The 20,787-nt window shown below is 41.7% G+C and overlaps 1 long non-coding RNA gene across 5 annotated transcripts in view; it reads right to left on the bottom strand.

Moving 5' to 3' along the window:
* Positions 1-20,787, bottom strand: part of LOC121823216 (uncharacterized) — a 150,907-nt gene that overhangs the window by 38,856 nt on the left and 91,264 nt on the right. For 4 of the 5 annotated variants that reach the window (XR_013047984.1, XR_013047977.1, XR_013047981.1 and 1 more), the window contains one exon: positions 12,839-13,022. This is a non-coding gene — a long non-coding RNA (uncharacterized LOC121823216). Of the gene's footprint in view, positions 1-12,838; positions 13,023-19,933; positions 19,998-20,283; positions 20,413-20,787 lie in introns of all 5 variants that reach the window. The other variant, XR_013047978.1, reaches the window with a different exon arrangement.

Genomic DNA, 20,787 nt, shown 5'->3' with positions numbered 1-20,787 from the left:
TTGTAATTAGCCCTATTGTGACACAGGTCTACAATAGGAACTTAATCATCCTGTTTAGCAGAAGTGGAAGGACAGTCACATGAGCTCCATCTCTCTGTGTCACAAGCACACACCCCGGGGGTGCATGTGAAGATCAGATGACAGCCTGCAGGAGTCCTTCCTTCTACCATGTAGGTCCAGGGCATAGAACTCAGACTGTCAAATCCGGCCACAGGTGCCTTTTATTGGCTGAACTGTCCTGTTTGCCCTTAGTGATGTATTGGAATTAGGTAGACAAGAGCTGTTTTTGTTTTTTTTTTTTAACTCCTTCATTCCCTTCCCATGCTGGCCCTCTCCTGCCTGTGTGCAGGAAAGTGCAATGAGTGCCCCAGAGCCTCACTTATAACCAGCAATTTAGTACAAGGACCCAAAGTACGGAATCTGACTCAGGGCTTCCTGGATTTGTATTCGAACTTCACTGTTTATTGGCTCGCCGGCTGCTTCCACTTCCAAGAGTAACTTAAGAAAATACCATAAACAGAGTGGCTGCCCGGGAACTTTGGTGACAGGGTTCAAGTCTGCGGTCTGGGAACTGGCAGGGACAGTTCCTTCTGAGGGGCAGCAAAAGAGAACTGTGCCACCACCGCCTTCTGCTCTGGGCACTGCTCTGGAGTCTCTGCTGTTCCCCGGCTTACACTGCATTGCTCAACGCTGCCTTGATCTTTACCTGATACGCACGCCCCTCGAGTACACACCTGCCTTTCACGATGCCCCCTTTTTTAGTAGTCATATTAGACTGGAGACCCACTTACCCAGTAGAACCTAATGATAGCGTCTGAAACTGCAGCATTTGCAGGTAAGGTTACGTTTGTAGGTCCTAGGGGTACGGATAGCAACGTGCAAACTTTGAGAGGCCACAAGCCAACCTCTAACAGCGGTGTCTTAGTTAGGGTTTTACTGCTATGAAGAGACACCATGACCATGGCAACTCTTATAAAGGAAAACATTTAATTGGGGCTGGCTTACAGTTTCAGAGGTTTAGTCCATTATCATGGCGGGAAGCATGGTGCATGGTGCTGGAGAGAGGTTGAGAGTGCTACATCTTGATCTACAGGCAGTCGGAAGAGAATGAGACACACTTCCTCCAACAAGGTCAAGCCTACTCTAACAAGGCTACACCCCCTAACAGTGTCACTCCCCACGGGCCTATTCTTATTCAAACTACCACAAATGGTAAATTACCTTGTTCCAATTTCCACATTAATAAAACTGAGTAACAGTGCAGCCCGCTGTATGAGGTTGTGATACACTGAAATGAATTAACAGAGCCCAGGCACAGAGTCCAGGACCCAGCACAGGTCAGTCAGCACTGCCAGGAGCTGGTATTTTGGGTTGTGTCTGTGTCTGTCTCCTTCATTAACTTATTGTGGGTGGGGATTGTGCACAGTCAAATACACAGTGGTATTTTATCGCATATAATACAACATATAACAGTGTCCTTTCTGAGCTATCGTCTTTGAACTGGTTGATTAAACTAAAGCGGAGTGATACGGGGGCTGGGATTGAAAGTCTGCCTGCATTTGTGTGATAGTGTATTTGGGCAGATTATGCTTCTCAGCACATTCATGAAGTTAGATCCCAGAGGCTCTCCCTGCAAAGAATCTGAAACCTCCCTTTTTTTCTTGTCTCTCCCCAAGGTTTCCTGCTTTTTGAGAAAGCCTGGGGATTTAGTATTCTGCATGCAAATGCCATTGTCTTGAGATATTCTGCAGCATCTAGCCTGAGCAGTTTACCTTGAGTTTCTAACATCATTATCATTGAATGCTGTGGTCCTCTAGTTTTACTCAGTTGTGATGTTATCTGTGCAAGGCATGCAAACAGACATATGTGCATTGTGATATTGCCCCTCAGAGGCCTGAGTGGGCCAATGGCAATCTTTAAATTGGGGTGCCAGATTAATAACATGCTTTGGGTGACTTCTAATATGTATTATTCAGGAGAGATGTTGTTTTAACCTCTGCAACTTTACATGACTTCTGAGTTAATGGAAAGTTTTTCTTTGCTTTGCTTGAAAATTATGTGGAACGGAGCCCAGCAGAGACTAATACATCAGCATGAGAACTCCTCAGATGGCCCAAATAGCAGCTAATGATGGGAAAAGTATCTTATTCTACAGAAAGCATGGATTAGGAAACCCGGTTCAATCACTCATTCGGTACAAGGGAGGCACAGGCTGGTTCTTGACCTGGTGTGGCCTGGCTCCACCTCTTGTTCTGGCCATAAGTGAGGTCATCTCTGAGAGGACGTCAAGTGGCTAGATTTGAAAGTACTTGCACAGAGGACAGTGGGTTCAGCGTCAAGCTTTGGCAGTGTTACTCTGGTTTCTTGAGATCAACAAGTCTTATCATTTCCCCACATCTTCCCTTCTTTTCAACAAAATTGTTGATATATGATTGTGATCTCTGAGGTCCATTCTCTGCATCCTCTTCTTCCATAACAGAATAGTTTCTATACCTCTTGACCCTGAGTCTTCCCTCTCTAGATGAGTTTTTCGCTCTCAGTTTCTGACACCCACCAGTTAATGACTTGCTTGGAGCTCAGTGTCAAGTTCTCTGTGTTCTTCATAGAACTGTCTCAAATGGGACTTGAAACTTGAAAGACCCTGATCCTACTACAGGGAAGTCTTTTGAAACACAGAGTAGGTGGGGTTGCCTCTGTTCTGAGTTCTGAGAGACATCTTAGTAGCTCAGGAAAGAAGTCTTTCCATGTGTAAGATCAAAGGCTATTATTCACCATCATTGTGCATGTGAGTCTTTGTTAAGTTTGAAATAAAATAAACCGGGAGAAGTGTTACCCTGGAGCCTGCCAGGAGGACCAGGGTCTTTAGTAGTAGACAAAAACACATGTGTGGGCTGAAGTAGGTCAGCCAGCCTCTCACTCTTGTATAGACGCTCTGAAGTGGGATCCAACATGTCAGTTAAGCTACTAACTGGCTGGTGAGGCAAACATGTAAGTTAGTATGTGGTTTTGGTTCATTTCAGAAGAATGCATTGTAAGGATGGATTGCTCTAGGTCACTTGGCCCAACACATGTCCGAATATTCTCTGAAGCAGGAGAGAAAATGGACAGTGAAGTTCTGAGACCACAGTCTAGTCAATCCATCACTGTATTGCAGAAAGACATCAGAGAGAAGGTGGAGGGACACACACCTAGACCCCGATCCTAGGGACCTGTGATTTAGGAGGCTTGTAACGAAGGTGTTTCCTTCAGACCTAGTTTCTTATCAGAGCTCTGTTGTTTGGTGTGTTTGTTGTTGTTTTGTCAAGCCCCAGTTCCATGCCCATCAAGAAGGAGCTCTGTGTGAGAGCTGCCTTCTCTTCAGATCTGTTGGCCATCATGAATATTTCATGCTTCTGTAGCACTGCATGCCTGACCACTTGGAAATCGGATGTTTGTGTTGCTGCCCAAGAGTTGTTTTCTTAATTAACATATAAAACAAAATCCTCAGTATTTTGAAAGATGTAAAGGATTAAACAAAGTTTGTGTGTGCATGCGTGTATGTGTGTGCATTTTACCGAACATCTTTAGCAGATGGTGTATCCTTGACAAGAAGAACCCACAGAAAAGAAACTTCAGATGGCTGTGGTAGCACTAGTGTGTTGTGTGTGTGTCAGCCCTAAGAATGCCATGGTGGCATTTGTGTGTCATGTGTGTGTCAGCCCTAAGAATGCCATGGTGTGCCTCTGTTATGTGTGTGTCAGCCCGAAGAATGCCGTGGTGACACTTGTGTGATGTGTGTGTCAGCCCTAAGAATGCCATGGTGGCACGTCTGTGAGGTATGCATTCAGTTAGCCCTCAATATGGAGGAAACATTCCATTTATTGGTCCAATGTCTCAGTAGAGCTGGCTACAGATTGAAGTTCTGGATATTTCCAGGTTACAGGTTGGTCACAAAGCCAGCGGGCTCATATGCTGAGCTTCATGTTGGAAGATAAACTCTTTGCAAAAGTAAATGTTTGAGATTGGTTAAATCTGGGAGTGTTTTTTTTTTTCTCATACAGTGTCTGGTGGAAATAAAATCCAAAGCAATCCAATTCCTTCTTAAATGGCCACAGTCTAGCATTGCCAGAATTACTTCATAGATTAATTCCTTTAAAACAAAGTTCTTCATTTCAACCCATCCCATAATCAATTTTCTTATATTTCCTCTATAATTTTTAAACAGGCAAAGTCAAGTATATAATTTGATAATCACATAAAAGCTCTCATTCCAACTAAATCTTTGGTAAAATTTTACAAATTACTTTTGCTATTGAAAAATCCCAATTGGTAGCAATTCTTTACCGGCCCACTACTAGGAAGAAATAAACTGTGATATAATTCATTAATATGAAGTTCAGTTTTCCAGTCTGTCTGGTAGAGATAATGGTAACACCTCTCTCGGTGTTGTGGGGTAGACAGGGGTAGCAAAGAGATTTTGCAGAGGATAGAAGTCTAATACTATCATTGACTTTATTAAAAACCAAAGCCCCCAAAATATAATCATTACGCCCAACTATATATATTCCTTTCATTACACAGTTATATGTTATTGATGTATCTTCTCAGAAAAGGCAAATCAGAAATAAATTCTTTATTTAGACATTAATATTTGGCTTTTCTCTAAAACCCATAATTGTGCTGGGGACTAATAGCCTTGAGCACCCTGAAGGTGTTCTAGGGTGAAAAAAAAAATCCCTCATAAGGAAACTGGCATGTTGGTATGAAAGGGGGTATGTTCCCCAGAAAGCACAAGTAACCAACTGTGCAGAGCAAAAGAGTAAAAATGGATCTTGACACAACAAGATTCTGTTAAGACCATCATGGCTGCAAAACCCCCTTGAGCTGGAAGGACACGAAGATACATCTCTTAGTTCAGTCAATGTAATGGAAAACTTAAATCAGTGCCACACTGCAGTGATATATTGTGTCCCCCAATATGTTGTGTACCCTAGTAAAATTTATCTGTAGTCAAAGAATAGAACAGCCACTAGATTAGACATAGAGGCCAGACAGTGGCGGCACACGCCCTTAATCCTAGCATTCCAGTGGCAGAGATCCATTCAGATCTCTGTGAGTTTGAGGCCACGCTGGAAACAGCCAGGCACGGTGACACACATCTTTAATCCCAGGATTTGAGATCTCATGTCTTGCTTGGGAAAGAAACATGCCTTTAATCCCAGGAAGTATGGCAGGAAGCAGAAAGGTATATAAGGCATGAGGACCAGGAACTACAGGCTTTTAAGCTTTTAGCAGCAGTTCAGCTGAGATCCATTCGGATGAGGACTCAGAAGCTTTCAGTCTGAGGATTCGTGGAAACAGGATTGTCTGAGGTGTTGTCAAGGTGAAGTTGGCTGTGGCTGGTCCTCTCCTCGCTCTCCCATCTATTGCCTGGTGTTTCCTAAGCACGGACCACCACTTTACATGAATTATGCTGTTAAGTCCAGAGCAACCCATGAATTAATGCTAATCTTACTCCTAGTTTACATGCAGAAGACTTGAGGCTGTGAGAATATTTAACCAACATTCCTAGGAAGTAAAGGAACACAACCTTGACCTTGGCTTTCAGTCTCAGAAAGCATGTACTCTTAATGGCAACATTGAGAACTGCTTTAAACAGATGAACACATGTGCACAGGCAAACACAAACCCAGGAGGAAAAAGGAGAGAATCATGAAAAGGGGTGAGGATAAATAGTGAATTCCTGAAACAAGGTTTCAAAATTAGACATTAAAATGTAATAAATATTCTGGCAAGATGGCTCAATAGGTCAGGGCACTTGCCACTGAGCCTGACATCCTGGGTACAGTCCCTGGGACCCTCACAGTGGAAGGAGAGAACCAACCCCATTCAGTGGAAGGAGAGAACCAACCCCATTGTCCTGTTCTCTAACATCCACACATATTATGGTATATGTGCACCCATGAACACATCACAAACCACACATACATACACATACAAACACATTTAATAACAAAAAGCTAATAAAAATAAATTTAAAGGCCATAAAAATACATTTTAAAAGTGCAATGTCCAATTTTTAAAGATGTAAAATCATGATATACTCTATAAATTTGAAATAGATATGTATCAAATAGTGTTCTCATTAGTAGGTGAACCTGTAAGTTAAACAGTTTGAAGGAAAACTTTAGAAGGTAAGTATTTATAGACAATGAGGAGTACTGAAGGAAACTCCTAGTAGATGGGAGAGTGGTGTAGCCATGAAGTCACGACAACAGCATCCCACTAGAACGGTTCTTTCCCATTTCTAGCAAGATTACTTGTATCATTGCCATCTATTTTACAGACTACAGAGGGACTAACATTACTGATGCTAGGTTAGGGAAGACCCTCAGGAACCTTTAGACTGTAAAGTCTAAAGTCCTTCATAGTAAAAACAGTTTGTGGCCATGCTTAGACCAATCTCTTCCTGGCACCAGATGGAGCCGCATTTAGGAAGGCATATGACAAAACTCAGAAATCCCTTTCATACACTTACATTCCACTAACCCACTACCAGGGGTGCACAGAGAGGGAAGGACCAAGAGTGGCTTTTTTACTTTGAATGTATTGAAACTTTGCAAACTAAGATGGAAAACTGAATTCATTTTCCTTTTTCCATTTTCCATTGTGTGCGTGTGCGTGTGCGTGTGCGTGTGCGTGTGTGCGTGTGTGCGTGTGTGCGTGTGTGCGTGTGTGTGTGTGTGTGTGTGTGTGTGTGTGTGTGTGTGTGTGTGTGGTACTTATGTGTATGCACGTCTTACATGTGTGAGTATACCTCTGTGGAGGTATACTTACATGTATGTGAGAGTGGGTATAGAGGCCTAAGACTGATGTTGAGAATCATCCTCGCTGACTCTTCTACTTTATTCTTTGGGACGGGAGCTCTCAATTACACCCAGAGCTCACCAGTATAGCTAGTCCTGCTAGCCTGCCTCTTCTGGGAACCCCTGTTTCTGTTTTCTGAGGCTAGCCTTACAGGCAGGCAACCACATTCATTGAGTTTCTGGTAATCCCAACTCCAGTTCTCAACACAGGTTAAAACAAGCGCTTTAACTGACTAGCCATCTCCGCATCCCCTAGAAAACTGAATTCTAATGGCTGGCGTGTCTCCGTTTAGTGAGATAATTAGCAGATAAGTAGTAGATGTCTTTAAGATGCCAGATACAACCGCAAGATGGGCAAAGTAGACAGAGCATCTATTGCCAGATACTTCATCAGGAAAAAACTTGCTTCCCAATAAGGGGCAAATAAACTGGCCAAAATTATGTATTAAAAGAATTTGTCCACATGCATGCACATACACATCACTTCTGTAGACAATGCATATTTATTAGGACTGCTTTCTCAGCTGGTCACTCTCCCCCGCCCCCCAACCGCCTCCAAGCCTTCAAAGCTTGTCTGCCTCTTTGATGTTGTCCCCTAGTTGTGGAGCAGTTTGGAACATCAACACAGCAAAACCACTATGTGTATTAACATTGACATTTTTTTTTATTTGTTGGTAGCCCAACTGTGGTCTTGGCAGCCTTTCCTTCATAAAAGCTTCATGTGACTTCCTCCTGCCACCTGGGAGTGTCTGTGGTGATCAAGAGACCAGTGCTTGCTCAATACAGAGAAGCTTCCTGGGCTCCTCAGATTCTGTCCTTACACCAGGACAAAGGCAAACAGGAAGAAAGCAGTTACCTTGGTCTCTCCTTCCCTGCCTCTGGCCCCATGCCTGCGCTTTGGTCTCGGCACCTGTTGGCCTCAGTGCTCTGCTGGCTAGCTGTTTTTGCCAGTTGTTTTTTGTTTTTGTTTTTGCAGGCACATCTCCAGCTGCCTGCAGGGGCCATTTTCTCTTTCTTGGCAACAGATTTCTGATGGCCCTTTCTCTGAACAGGAGAAGCATCCCAGAAGTCAAGAAGGGTATGCAGTGCTGAGAATTCACTTTGGGGACAGAGAGGGGACAGATTTGTCCTTGGGGAGGAACAAAAGGAGGAGCATCACTGACCCCTCCTTGGTTTGACTGCATTAAGATAAACTCGCTCACCAGTAATGCATCTCTGTCACATTAAGGAAAATAACAAAGAACTTTCCCTGGGTATTGTCTGACCACGAGTGAGAGCAGATTTGAATTCTCTATTCCCTCTCCCTATGTCCTCTATTATCCTGTATAGTTGTATTTGCCTGAATCTGTGCCTACCGAACTGCCATATTGTGAATCTAACCCTGTGTCTGTCTCTGTGTGTAACAAGTCTTTGCTCTCTCTCTTTTATTGAACAGCACAGAAAGCATTAGCCAGAGAAGGACTGAGAGATACAGAACAGGAATCTTTAACAGGGTTTTATAAGGCATAAAGTCACTGACCCCAAGTGAACCGGGTAATAAGCAATATCGCAGACATCCTTGCTTACCAAGCAATATCTATATGTTGCTACCAACATTTAAGGTGCCTATTCATTTTATAGGGCCTTCTTCCTGGGTTCTGTTTTCGGCAAATGTTTATCATAACATACATGCCCAACCATAGTTCCAGTCTCTTAGAATGTAAGAGACATTTTTATCATAATGCATACTCATTTGCAATAAAATAATGTTGAGTGTATTAGCAATGTTTATAAATATTTTCAAAGTCATTTGCATAGATGTCTCATTGAATGTTCTCATAGAAGTAGAAGGTAAAATGGTGGTTATCAGAGGCTGGGTTAAAATGCTGGTGAAGGTGCACATATTACGATTAAGAGAATGAATAAATTACCTCAGGCCTCCGGGACTCTCTGCAGACCTAACTCAGAAAGAATCCAAGTCATGATATAATGGTTTCCATAACAACTATGAGCTAAACATGGTAAAACACCTTGATATGACTACTTTCTTCAAAGACTGGCACTACCTGTGTTATCTCCTCTAGAACTCAATCTCCTGGATTATGAAGTGAAGATACTTGGCAAAGAACTTGAGCTTAAATATCCAGTTTATGCTAAAGCCACTGGATATTTCTAACAATAAAGTGAATGTTGCTTTTTACAAGTATTTAAGCAAATCCTCAGAATCCTCCATTAAAGAATGGGGTTTGAAAGGATGGAAGAAAAAGACTGGTTAGGAGTCTAACCTTTCCCTCTCTCCTTCCATTTAAATACCTATTCATGGGGAAATAAAAAGCAAAATGCAGAAGATCTCAAATTTAAAAGTTATCATCTCCAGCCACCATTTTCATGCCTGCCTATGTTCTGATTTGAATCTAAAATCACATTTGACTACCTGGTCCCATCTAGAGGTGGTGTTCTGAGAAGCCGTGGAAACTTTAGCACAAGGGCTTACCTCATCAATATAGACCATCCAATATAGAGTGGATGTTTGATGGTCATAGCCTTGCCTTGCTTATGGTACCATTCTATAGGCTCCTCCCTCTGGAAGTGGAGCTACCCTGGCCCCCATGTTTCCCTGTCCTCACGAGCTAAACCCTCCAAACTGTGAGCCAAGCTCAACTCCTCCTCCCTTAAATGTTTCCATCAGGTGTTGTCACAGCTCTGAGAAAAGTAGCTACCACACCATGTTCACCAATGTTAGCCATCTGAGCTTATGGCCTTTGGTGCTCTGTCTGCTTACCATGAATGTATGTCACAAGCACTGCATTGCTGGCACTGGGAGTTTCACCTCTGCACACGCTGGTGACCGCCTCACAGCAGAGCTGCTTTTCTCTTCTGGAGAGTCCCACTGTTGCTTGGGTGTATCATTCCTAGACTGTCGAACTATAGGACAATTGGCCAAGTCCTCGATGCTTTGACAGTAGCCTGCTTTTCAAAACTCTGCCCCATGAAAGCATACTAAATATAATAACCAAGAAATAGCCTCTTACTATGGAACCAGTCAGTTCCACTGGACCCAAAGGAAAAGAAATTCAGATCTATGTCACTGAGCTCCTGCCGTTCCAAGAATGATATGGATGGGTATGGGGGCACATACTTTCAATCCCAGCACTTGGAAACAAAGACAAGTTCAAGGCCAGCCAGGGCTACATAGTTGTGCCATATCTCAAATAAACAAACAAACAAAACAAAGCAAAACTATATGTAACACGAATCTTAAAAAAAAAAAAAAAAAAAAAAAAAAACCTGGCCAGATATTGGGGTGAAAGCTGAAAGATCAAAGAAGCAGAACAAGCCACAGCCAACCTCACCTTGCCAACTCCTCAGCTGATCCTGTTTACACAAATCCTCAGACTTAAAGCCTCTGAGTCCTCACCCTGAGGGTCTCAGTTGAACTGCTGCTTAGTTCCTGTTTCTTCACGCCTTCTATACCATTCTCCACCCAGCCATGTCACTTTCTGGGATTAAAGGTGTGTATGTGTGCTTCCCAAGCAAAGGCATGAGATCTCAAGTGCTGGGATTAAAGGTGTGTGCCACCACTGCCTGACTCTGTTCCCAGTGCAGCTTTGAACTCACAGAGATCCAGATGGATCTCTGCCTCTCAAGTGATAGGATTAAGGGTGTATGCCACCACTGTCTGGCCTCTATGTTTAATCTAGTGGCTAGCTCTGTCCTCTGATCCCCAGATAAGTTTACACAATATATTGTGATACACAATATATCACCACAACTGTAACACAACAAAGGAAGAATGATAGGAATGATAGAGATGATAGAGAGGTGACAGTTGATAGGTCAGTAGATGGAGATACATAAACTTATTTGTTTTCTTTATAACATTTTAAATTTTATTTGTTTATGATTTGGTATCGATGTGTGTATATGCACATATGGAGGTCAAAGAACAACTTGCTAGAATTTGCTAGATTCTCTCCAACCATACGGATCTTGGAGAAGAAACTCAGATTACCAGCAATGGAGGCTGGTGCTGTTACCCACTGAGCCATCTTTCCAGCCTTAGATATGGCAATGGTTTATTGGTTTCCACATTTCCTCTCTTCTAATTTGCATGCAGGCTACTGCCATTTCTTTACCTTTTCCTCTCAAAAGTACATTTTCCTTCCTTTTGGTGGTGGTGCTGGGGATGGAGACCAAGGTCTTTGTCCACACGCACGCACGCACACACTGGGCAAGTTCCACCAAGCTGCTAGGCTAGCACCTTGGCTTGTGTCTTGTTCCTTGTCACAAATAATTAAAATACCTCAAGGACATTCTTGCCTGAGAATGTTTTGTGTCCCTTCATGGCTTGTGGATTTTTGTCTGGGTATAGAATTGAAGTCTAGAAATCATCTCCCCTCAGAATTTCCCTCATTTTCTGCTCACATCTGTGTTTCTCATGAGTATTGGTATAATTCTGGCTCATTTGAGGTTAATTTGTTTTGTTTTGCTTTTTTCTAACTTTGAAAGATTGGGGACTTTTCTCTCTCCTTCTACAACTGTTCAGTTTTGTTATGGTGTCTCTAAAAGCAGACTGAGCAGCCCGTAGCCTACTCTTCACCATACTCAGTGAGCCTTTAGGATTGAAGGCTAAGATCTTTGTTGTACTCTGGGAATGATTTTTTTTCTATTATTTATTTAACTATTATGTTCAAATCAAACTGACTCTTAGTTTCAAAAGTACCTTACCAATCACTCTCCTGGACTTCAGCTTGGACCGCTCACAGAGTAAATTATTTTTTAGGAATCATATTCTTTTTCATTTAAAACTATTTTTGTGGCCCTTGGTATAAAACTGAAGGCCTCAGTCTTGTTAGGCAAGTATTTGCCACTGAACTATCTATCAATCTCTCCAGTAAATATATTCTTAATTTTATACCAATCTATTCTTATTTTATAGCTACAAAAATCTACGTTATTCTGTTAGCTATTTTTATAGCTATATTGTTTCCCTTGGAGTCATTTATTCTGCGTATTAATCTTTAACTTTCTCTTTGGTGTGATTTATTTCTCTGTTTTCTTTTTGCATTACCACAGTAAATCATGATTTATTCAGTTTTACTGTATGGAATACCATTCCAAAAGCAATTCAAACACATCTAATCCAACTAAAAGAAAATCCTGACATTTGTTTGGTTAAATGTCACTCTAACTGCAGGCAGAGATACTCATGGGACTTGCTTATTTGAAATCTGGTGATCCTTGGTCGCTGTTTCTTAACAGAAGTGTGAGGAATGTAGAGTGTGAGCCCGGGTCCCCAACAGGCCTCTTTCTTAAAAGAGCTGGCCACCGTCTCTGTCTAAATGGAGAAGATACACTGATAGGTGAGTTTCCTGCAGAGTGCGTGGACATACGGACCAGTCTGGGTGGTACTAGTTCATAGTAACAGCCCCAACTCACAAGGTCAGGAACTGGAAGTGAAGCTATTCCAGTTTGTCTCTGTTCATCCCCCTAGCATCAACATGTACTCTCGGGTCTCCTTTCTGGAGTCTCACCAAAAACAGCACTAAAAACTCCAGCCAGGGGACAAACTCCAGTGACAACAGACTCATACAGTCTATATATGCAAAAGAGAAGACAGGCTGGGCGGTGGTGGCGCACGCCTTTAATCCCAGCACTCGGGAGGCAGAGCCAGGCGGATCTCTGTGAGTTCGAGGCCAGCCTGATCTACAGAATGAGCTCCAGGAAAGGCGCAAAGCTACACAGAGAAACCATGTCTCAAAAAACCAAAAGAAGAAGAAGAAGAAGAAGAAGAAGAAGAAGAAGAAGAAGAAGAAGAAGAAGAAGAAGAAGAAGAAGAAGAAGAAGAGGAAGAAGAAGAGGAAGAAGAAGAGGAAGAAGAAGAAGACAGAGCTCTACCATTCCAAGATGGAGGTCTTTTGAGTTGCTTCTGCTGACCCCACATTTTTATTTCTTCTGGCAATTTCACTTCATTTGGAGAATATTTATTAGCCCCATTAATAGATTCTGAATACCTTGTTGCATTTTTCCATCAATTCAATCTATTTTGTTCTTTTTCTTCTCCCACTCAAGCCAATGTTTTTCTCTTGCTGGCTCTTTTCAATGTACATGCATGTTATAGCTTCTTTCTCATTAATATAATTTCATGTATTTCTGTGGGATCTCACAAAAGAGAGGAGGCATATATTCACTTGGATTCTGAAAAAAAAAAGGATCAAAGAAAACGAGTGCATGATTATAAAAATGGACTTCCTAAAGAATGTTTGTGATCAAAGTATTACTTGTGTCTTAAATCAGTAGACCAAGAGATAATTTAGTGAGGATAAGGATCATTAATTTGTGGAATATTGCTATATGGAGTTGCTTGTCATTTGTTACAATTAATTAAGTATAATAAGCTGAAGCCATTAATACAGAAGCCAAACCCTTAAATGGATATGTGCTTATATACACACATATACCACACAGATATATGCAAACACATAAATATTTGAAGAGTACATATAACATGTTTAGTAGGATTCTAGATGTTTTTTAATCTCTTATCTGCATCTTCTAATTGTCTGTCATAAAATTGTACTACTTATGCAGCAAGAAAACTAAGGTGATTTTCTTCAGAAGTTTTCTAAAAATGTGTTGCTTTTTTTTTTTTTTTTTTTGCTATGATCTTCTCAACTCATCATTTATACAATTTAGTCTTCCTGAGGTCCTGAATAACAACAGTATCTATGCCCTAGGCTATCTTTTTCAGACGTTAGCAAAAAAATAAAAATAAAAAATAACCTCTTTCCAGACAACATCACTGTTTCATGGGGGAAAATTGAAGCAATATCCCTCCCTGAGGCCATAGATTGTGAATGGTGTCTTAGTCACTGTTCTGTTGCTGTGAAGAGACTCCATGACCATGGCAACTCATACGAAAGAAAGCATTGAATTGGGGCTTGCATACAGTTTCAGAGATATAGTTCCGTAATCATCGAGGTGCGGAGCAGGGCAGCCTGCAGGCAGACATGACACTGGAGAAGGAGCTGAGATTTCTGCATCCAGATCTGCAGACAGCAGAAGGAGAGAGACTCTGCGCTTGGAATGGGCTATTTTAAACCTCGAAGCCCACCTCCAGCGACACACCTCCTCCAACAAGGCCATATCTCCTAATTCTTTCAAAGAGTGCCACTCCCTGGCCTGGTGACCAAGTTCAAATCTATGAGCCTATATTCTCACTCACACCACTACAAATGGGAAACATGCTTTTCCATGAAAGGATTCTGAAAAGTTGCCTTAAAAAAAAATCTAAAATAAAATGGTGCATTGGTCAATGCACAGCTTAGAAAAGAGGCTAACTTCTCAGTGACCATTAGCCAGTCTCTGTCCTCCATGTTTGATTCTGTCCAGAAAGAGGGACAGAACTCTTTTTCATTACATTCAACAGCTTGTTTTCTGTTATTTATTTATTTATTTTTTGTTATTGTTGCTTTTCATCTCAGGGTTCTATAATGAAATAGCTTATCTCCAGCCATAAGGACCAGGTCTACTGCAGACAGTGTGGTATAAGGGCTGCCCAGGTCAAAGCCATGCCTCTGCCCTGATTCTGTCACTTTCTTTCTTAATGAACTTGGCCTTTAGTCCCTATTCCCTTGTTCACACAGCAATATATCATTACATACAATCTTGGAAGTCTTTCCCAGTGCTGACCTTCTAGAAGGTATGAAACCTCTTAAGGGTCTGCTTGTTCATTTTGATAATTCCCCCTTACAGGACTCTCCTTCTTTATAATCACTGCACACAATCAAGGCAGTGTTAGAGCCATGGCCCCCTTGTTCATGGCTTTGCTTTCCAAGGTTTTGGTTACTCGTTGTCACCAGAGGTCCAAAAATATTAAAAGGGAAATTTCAGAAAATAATTATCCATAAGTTTTAGATTATGGTTCATTCTGCAAAGCATGGTGAAATCTAGGGCTATCTGGCTCCACCCTGCCCAGGATGGGTATCATCCCTTTGCCTAGGCTACCCCACAATGCAGATCCTGTCCATCTGCTGTCACTAAGCAGTCATCTTAGTTGTCAGGCCAACTGTGTGAGTGCTATGGTGCTTAGGGTCCAGTGGTCCTGCCATACTATCCTGAGAGTGCAACACAATGCCTACAGCTCATCACATAGGTGTTGCTTCATTTCATACCACCACAAGAAAAAGAAGGGTGAATACTACAGAAGTATTTTACAACAGGCCTATTATTTTTATTTAATTGTTAGCTACTGATCTTAGCTTGTTTCATAATTATTTGTGCGATGTATGTGTATGTGGGCACAGATGCATGCCACGGTGCACATATGGAGAGGAAAGGACAACCTGTAGGAGTAGGCTCCTATATATGGATTCTGGCAATCAAACTCAGGTCATCAGGCTTGGCAATGAGTACCCTTGCCTACAGAGCCATCTCGCCAGTTTGCTGTGGCTAGGTTCTGTGCCTTATTTACAATGAAATCTTTTCCTGTGTGCATGGATGAATAGAAAGCACACATGCAATCAATGTTATCCTTGGTCTCAGGCACTGACCCCATTGGGGGTCTTGGATCCACCGAGGGATGAATGTAAATCTAATACTCTTCTTGTACTTGCCAAGTGACTTATTTGTATTAAGCAGTTTGAATAACAAAATCCTTGCCAAGTGTAAATAATGGCAATTTTTATTTATTTAAGTGACTATCATTGAGTTTCTCCATAATATGGTGCCCTTCCTCAAGGAACATCTTAATGGCTAGAAGTATTCTGAGTTGTCACAATGGCATCAGGAGTTGAATAGTAGCATCTAGTGGGTCATAAGCAGGGACACTCTAAACAGCCTTCAATTCAAATGATTATGCAGCGCCAAATACTGACAGAGTGAGACTGAGACCCGGGTTGACAGGACACACTGTTAGGACCCTGATATTGTTGTAAAAAGAAAACTGACTCAGTGAAACACAGCACGTTGAAAAGAGCCTATGTAACAAGAGGAATCTGAACCCAGGTCTGATGCTGAACTCCACACTCATGACTCCTGCACACGCATTCCCTTTCCCAACTTTATCACCATATTGACACGATCCAACAGTCTTTTTTAAAAAATTATTCGTGGGGCTGGAGAGATGGCTCTGCAGTTAATAGCACTGGCTGTACTTCCAAAGGATACAGACTAAATTCCCAACACCACAGCTGTCTGTAACTCCAGTTCCAGGACATCTGATGCCCTCTTCTGGCCTATGCACACACCAGGCATGTACGTGGTGCACAGGCATGCACACAGTACACAGGCATGAATGCAGGCAAGACACCCGTACACACAGAAATAAAGGTTTTTTTAAAATCGTACATTTATAGAATGTATTTGGACCATGTCCATGCCCCTTCCCTAATGACCCATCACTTTCCCTGCTTTATCTGCTATAAGCCTGCCTTTCTTCCTTTTAAAAAAAAATTATTTTATTTTATTATTTATAGGTCTCACTGAGTAGCCCTAGCTTGTCCAGAATTCACCATGTAGATCTAGGTGGCCTTAAACTCACAGAGATCCGCGTGCTTCTGCCTCCCCAGTGCTATAATTAAAGGTGTGTGACTATGTTCTCCTAATGAAACTATGTCCAGCCTAATGCCCTCCTTTTACTGTTGTTAGTGATGACTCCTTGGATATAATTAATGCTGCCCATATGTGCATGAGAGTGTGGACTAGGACATGAGTAACCTATCAGTGGCCATGTCCCCAAAGACAGTGATTCTTCCTCCTGGTAATCAACTGTCAATAGCTCCTTTGCCAAGGATGGGGCCTCAGGGGACCCAGCCAGCCATGCTGTGACTTTGACTGGCTTGAGTTTGTGTAGGTCTTGCATAGCTGCTATGCATTTATGTGTGCAACAGCTTATGTCGTGTTCAGAAATCGCCATGTCACAGCCCTCTCCTCCCCATACTTTCTGTTCTTCTACAGTGTTCCTTGGACAGGGAATATTGATTGAGATGACCTGTCCACAGCTCATCACTCACAGTTACTTATTGTTGGTGCTCTGACCAGCTATGAGTCTGTGAAATAGCCACTAATTACCTCCTGCAAAAAGAAACTTTAGTGATCGAAGTCAGGGGTACCACAAACCTATGTATATAAACATATTTAGAAGGCAGTTTGACTGCATGGCCATTTAGCAAAGTAACAGTAGGTAACCAGATGATTTTAAAAGTTGCACAAGAATGTCTGCTTCTTGGCCTAATTTACTTGTTTTAAACTAGCAATACTGTTGCTCCTTCCCCTGGTAGCCACTGAAGGCAGTGTGGCGACTGTCAATGCCACTCCCCCAGCTACATCGTCCATGCCTCCAGGGGACATGAGTGAGGCGTGAAGCTTCTCTGCAATTTCGCACATTTCAGAGTTTGGGGTTTCAGAGAGAGGCACTGAGCATCATGGGTAAAGATAAATACACTCAAACAGAACATCCCTGATGTCAAGGACTACTATGAAGCAGCGCAGGATGACATTGGGAGCCTTGTTCACATGTTCTGAAGCTGAACACGGTGACAAAAGCGAAGGAACAAAGCATGGTGGCTTTCTTCCATGAGCCCTCTGGAAAAACCTTTCTGCTTTTATTTTTCTGGATTCTGTTTAGGTTATCAGATACTTCTCTATGATGATATTTTTAAACACCAATGATTAACATGCTCCCATTGAGCTTATCTTAAGCGGAATATTTAGATCTTCTATCTAGGAATCCTGTTTTCCCCTGGATGATTGAAATGGATGTGTAATTTCCTTCTAGGCTATGTACTTAATGAGACAAGTAGAAATGCAAACTGACTCTTTTACTGGCCTTCTATCCTGTATGTTCTCAAGGGAAGGATGATTGATTTTTTAAAATTATTTTTATTTCCCATCAAAAGAATATATAGTTTAAACATCAAATAATAATAAAACTGAATAAATGAAAATAGTAGCCTCGGCCGTACCTCCTCCTCCCTTCCGACAATCCCTAAGGGCAACCACTTTGAACTCCATTTACTGCTTCATCTGTATTCTGCCTGATATTCCTGCACAAATGATTATATTGACACTCTGTGTTTGAGAGTCTAGCTGTCACACCTACAAGTTCCTTCTCTTGGTGGTGTGCCCTCCCTGTGTGTCCCACCTCTCAATGGACTTACACTGGTTCCCCATCCTTTGTCCAGACACTGAGGGACAGATGCTTCTCAAAATTCATATCTAAAGGACTTCAGGAAGGTATTATGATCATAGATCATGCATTACTTAACACTCCCAGTGGGATCTGTGGCAACACCCTATAATGAAACACTTTACATTTCTGCTACAAAACATGAATATTTATATCAAGTGGGATAAATAAAGACTATAAATAGACATGTAAGCTCTGATCAGGGTTTGCCATCAATATTGTTACTGTAGAATTACAAAGATATGTTGATTTCCATAGCTTTTCTAGTTCTAATATTTAGGATGAGGGAATATTGACCTAGATCATTATTTGATTAAATCAGTGATAGATATTGACATTATTGTGATGTAATATATAATGTTATGTACATCTTATTCAGTGCTGGGGTGCTTGGTTTAGCAGATAATCTATGATCTTGTTTAGTTTGAAATCTTGGAGTTATTGACCTTGCTTTTTTCATTAGCTTGGTTTTGATATCCTTTGATAAATGGCTCCATGCTCCATCCGACCTGACAGATGCTGTGATGGCTAGTCTTGGTTGTCAACTTGACACACCTGGAAAGAAGCAACCTCCATTGCTTCCATCAGACTGGCCTGTGGTCATGATTGTAAGCCATTGTCTTAATTGCTGATTGATGTAGGAGGACCCATGCCACTGTAGGCCATGCATACCATCCCTGGACAGGTGGGCCTGGGCTATATGAGAAAGGTGGCTGAAAGAGAGCCTTGGGAACAAGCTGGGAAGCCGTGCTCTGTAGTCAATGCTTCAGTTCCTGCCTTTAGGTTCCTGCCTTGAGTTCCTGCCTCGGCTTCCCTCATTCATAGATGTTAACCTGTAAGCCAAATAAACTCTTTCCTCCTCAAGTTGCTTTAGGTCATGGTACTTATCACAGCAACATAAAATACACTAGAAGACCTGGCTATCAGTATTTGCTCTGCAGGTGCCTCCCTCTTGTTCTCAAGGCAGGGTTACCACAGGTTGACCTTGCAGCTGATTTTATTTGTCTACCTCTCTTGTTTTACACCATTGAGTCAGCAGAGGATGTTCTTAGTAGCTTCTAGACAAAGGGTGCTTAAGAAAGTGGGGGTTCACAATACTCTGAAACATCTCATAAGTAATACACGGACACATATGACTTTCCAGGATGCTTGATATGTTTAATAGCTGCTGGCCTCACCTAGTCTTCCTCCTTTACTCTTTTTTGTTTTGTTTTGTTTTTGAGATAGGATCTTATACAGCACAGCATAACCTCAAACTCTCACGTAACCAAGGATGGCTTTGAACTCCTTCTCCTCCTCAACTTCCCAAGTGTTGGGTTTATAGCACTGTGCTACAATGCCCAGCTAGAACCCTTCTAACTCAGAACTGAAAAATCTATTCAATTGTCATTATTTTGACATCAACTCAGGGGGTTTAAGTAAAGACCTGTGAATAATATTAGAATCACACTTTGTCACTACCTAACTCTGAAAATGCCTTCAATAAAAAGATCACTTGTGCTTTGAAAGGCCCAAAGGCCAACACAAAGCATGGGACACTGACCATCAGGTGAGCTTCGACTCCCTGCATTTTAATTTTCTGTTTCTTAGCTCTGTGACCTTGGCTGCCTTACTTGAATTATTTCTCTTCTATTTTGCTTCCTCACGTGTAAGATGGATACAGTAGTAGAACCTACTTTATATTGATAAAGACTAAATGAGCAAAAGGATAGGAGTCCATAGAGAGTGCACGACAGTTGACACCATCAAGAAAAATTAGCAATTATTGTTATTTTTGTATTATCTCTGCTCACTTAGGTCATTCTCAATTCTGAAATAGACTTAATTAAAACACATCTCTTTTATAAGTACAATTTAATAAATGACACAATAAGATTATCTCTAAAATAATAAGATAAACAATGCCAAGCAACATGTCTACCTTTTCTGAAAGACCAGCCTTCTCTCATACAGTCTAGAATCTCCCTTTCCCGTAGTGACTGGAGCTGCTAGGAGCAGAGCAGAAGGGAGGACATTCCATTGGAGGGCAGTGAGCATCCATAGAAGCACAGGCTCCAGCCGCACCAAGAAGAGAAGAAAGGGTCATGGTGTGAGGGTGAAAACAGCAGTATAGTGGGATGACAGGAACTCGATTATTTTCAAGGCTAAGTTGTTTTCACACTAGATAAAAGAATTAAATAAGCACTAAAAGACAGTGCCCAGAATTCCAAGCAGAGGATGTACTGAAGGAAAAACAACTGAAAGGCATCTGCACCATGTCTAATGACTTACCTAAGACTGCAGGCTTTGTCATCATGGAGCTGTGGCATTTGCTTCACAGCCATTTTTCATATTGAATATTCTGCCTCACTTCTAGCCTTGCTTGGAGGAAAAATTCTATTTTATCCATTTATGTAACAACTGAAATATAATTAAAGAATGGGATTGGTCTCAGGAGGCAGATACATGTACTTTTCAACCAAAAGGAGACACAAGTCAGTTTCTGGGTCCACTGTTCCTTGCTCAGTAGGAATGATGTTGCCAACATTTGGCAACATCCACTTGGCCCCCTTTCTGATGACAGCTCTGCACAGAACATTACTCTAGAGCCACCTTCTTGTAGATGTAACCAATCGTCTTTTTAAAATAAGAAACACAGAGCCAATGTAAAAGAGAAAGCCGAGAGGTCAGAGCTCAGAGATAAAATCTTACCTCCTGCAGTGCTCCTAACTTCCCCGAGAGAGAGCTACTTCCTGTTTGTCTGTGTTTAAATAGTCTTTCTGTTCTGCCTTCTCA

This window comes from Peromyscus maniculatus, chromosome 1 (genome assembly GCF_049852395.1).
Source record: "Peromyscus maniculatus bairdii isolate BWxNUB_F1_BW_parent chromosome 1, HU_Pman_BW_mat_3.1, whole genome shotgun sequence".
NCBI classification, from domain to species: Eukaryota; Metazoa; Chordata; class Mammalia; order Rodentia; family Cricetidae; genus Peromyscus; species Peromyscus maniculatus.
The sequence above is the reverse complement of the archived record's forward strand: the minus strand, read 5'-3'. Positions and strand labels throughout refer to the sequence as shown.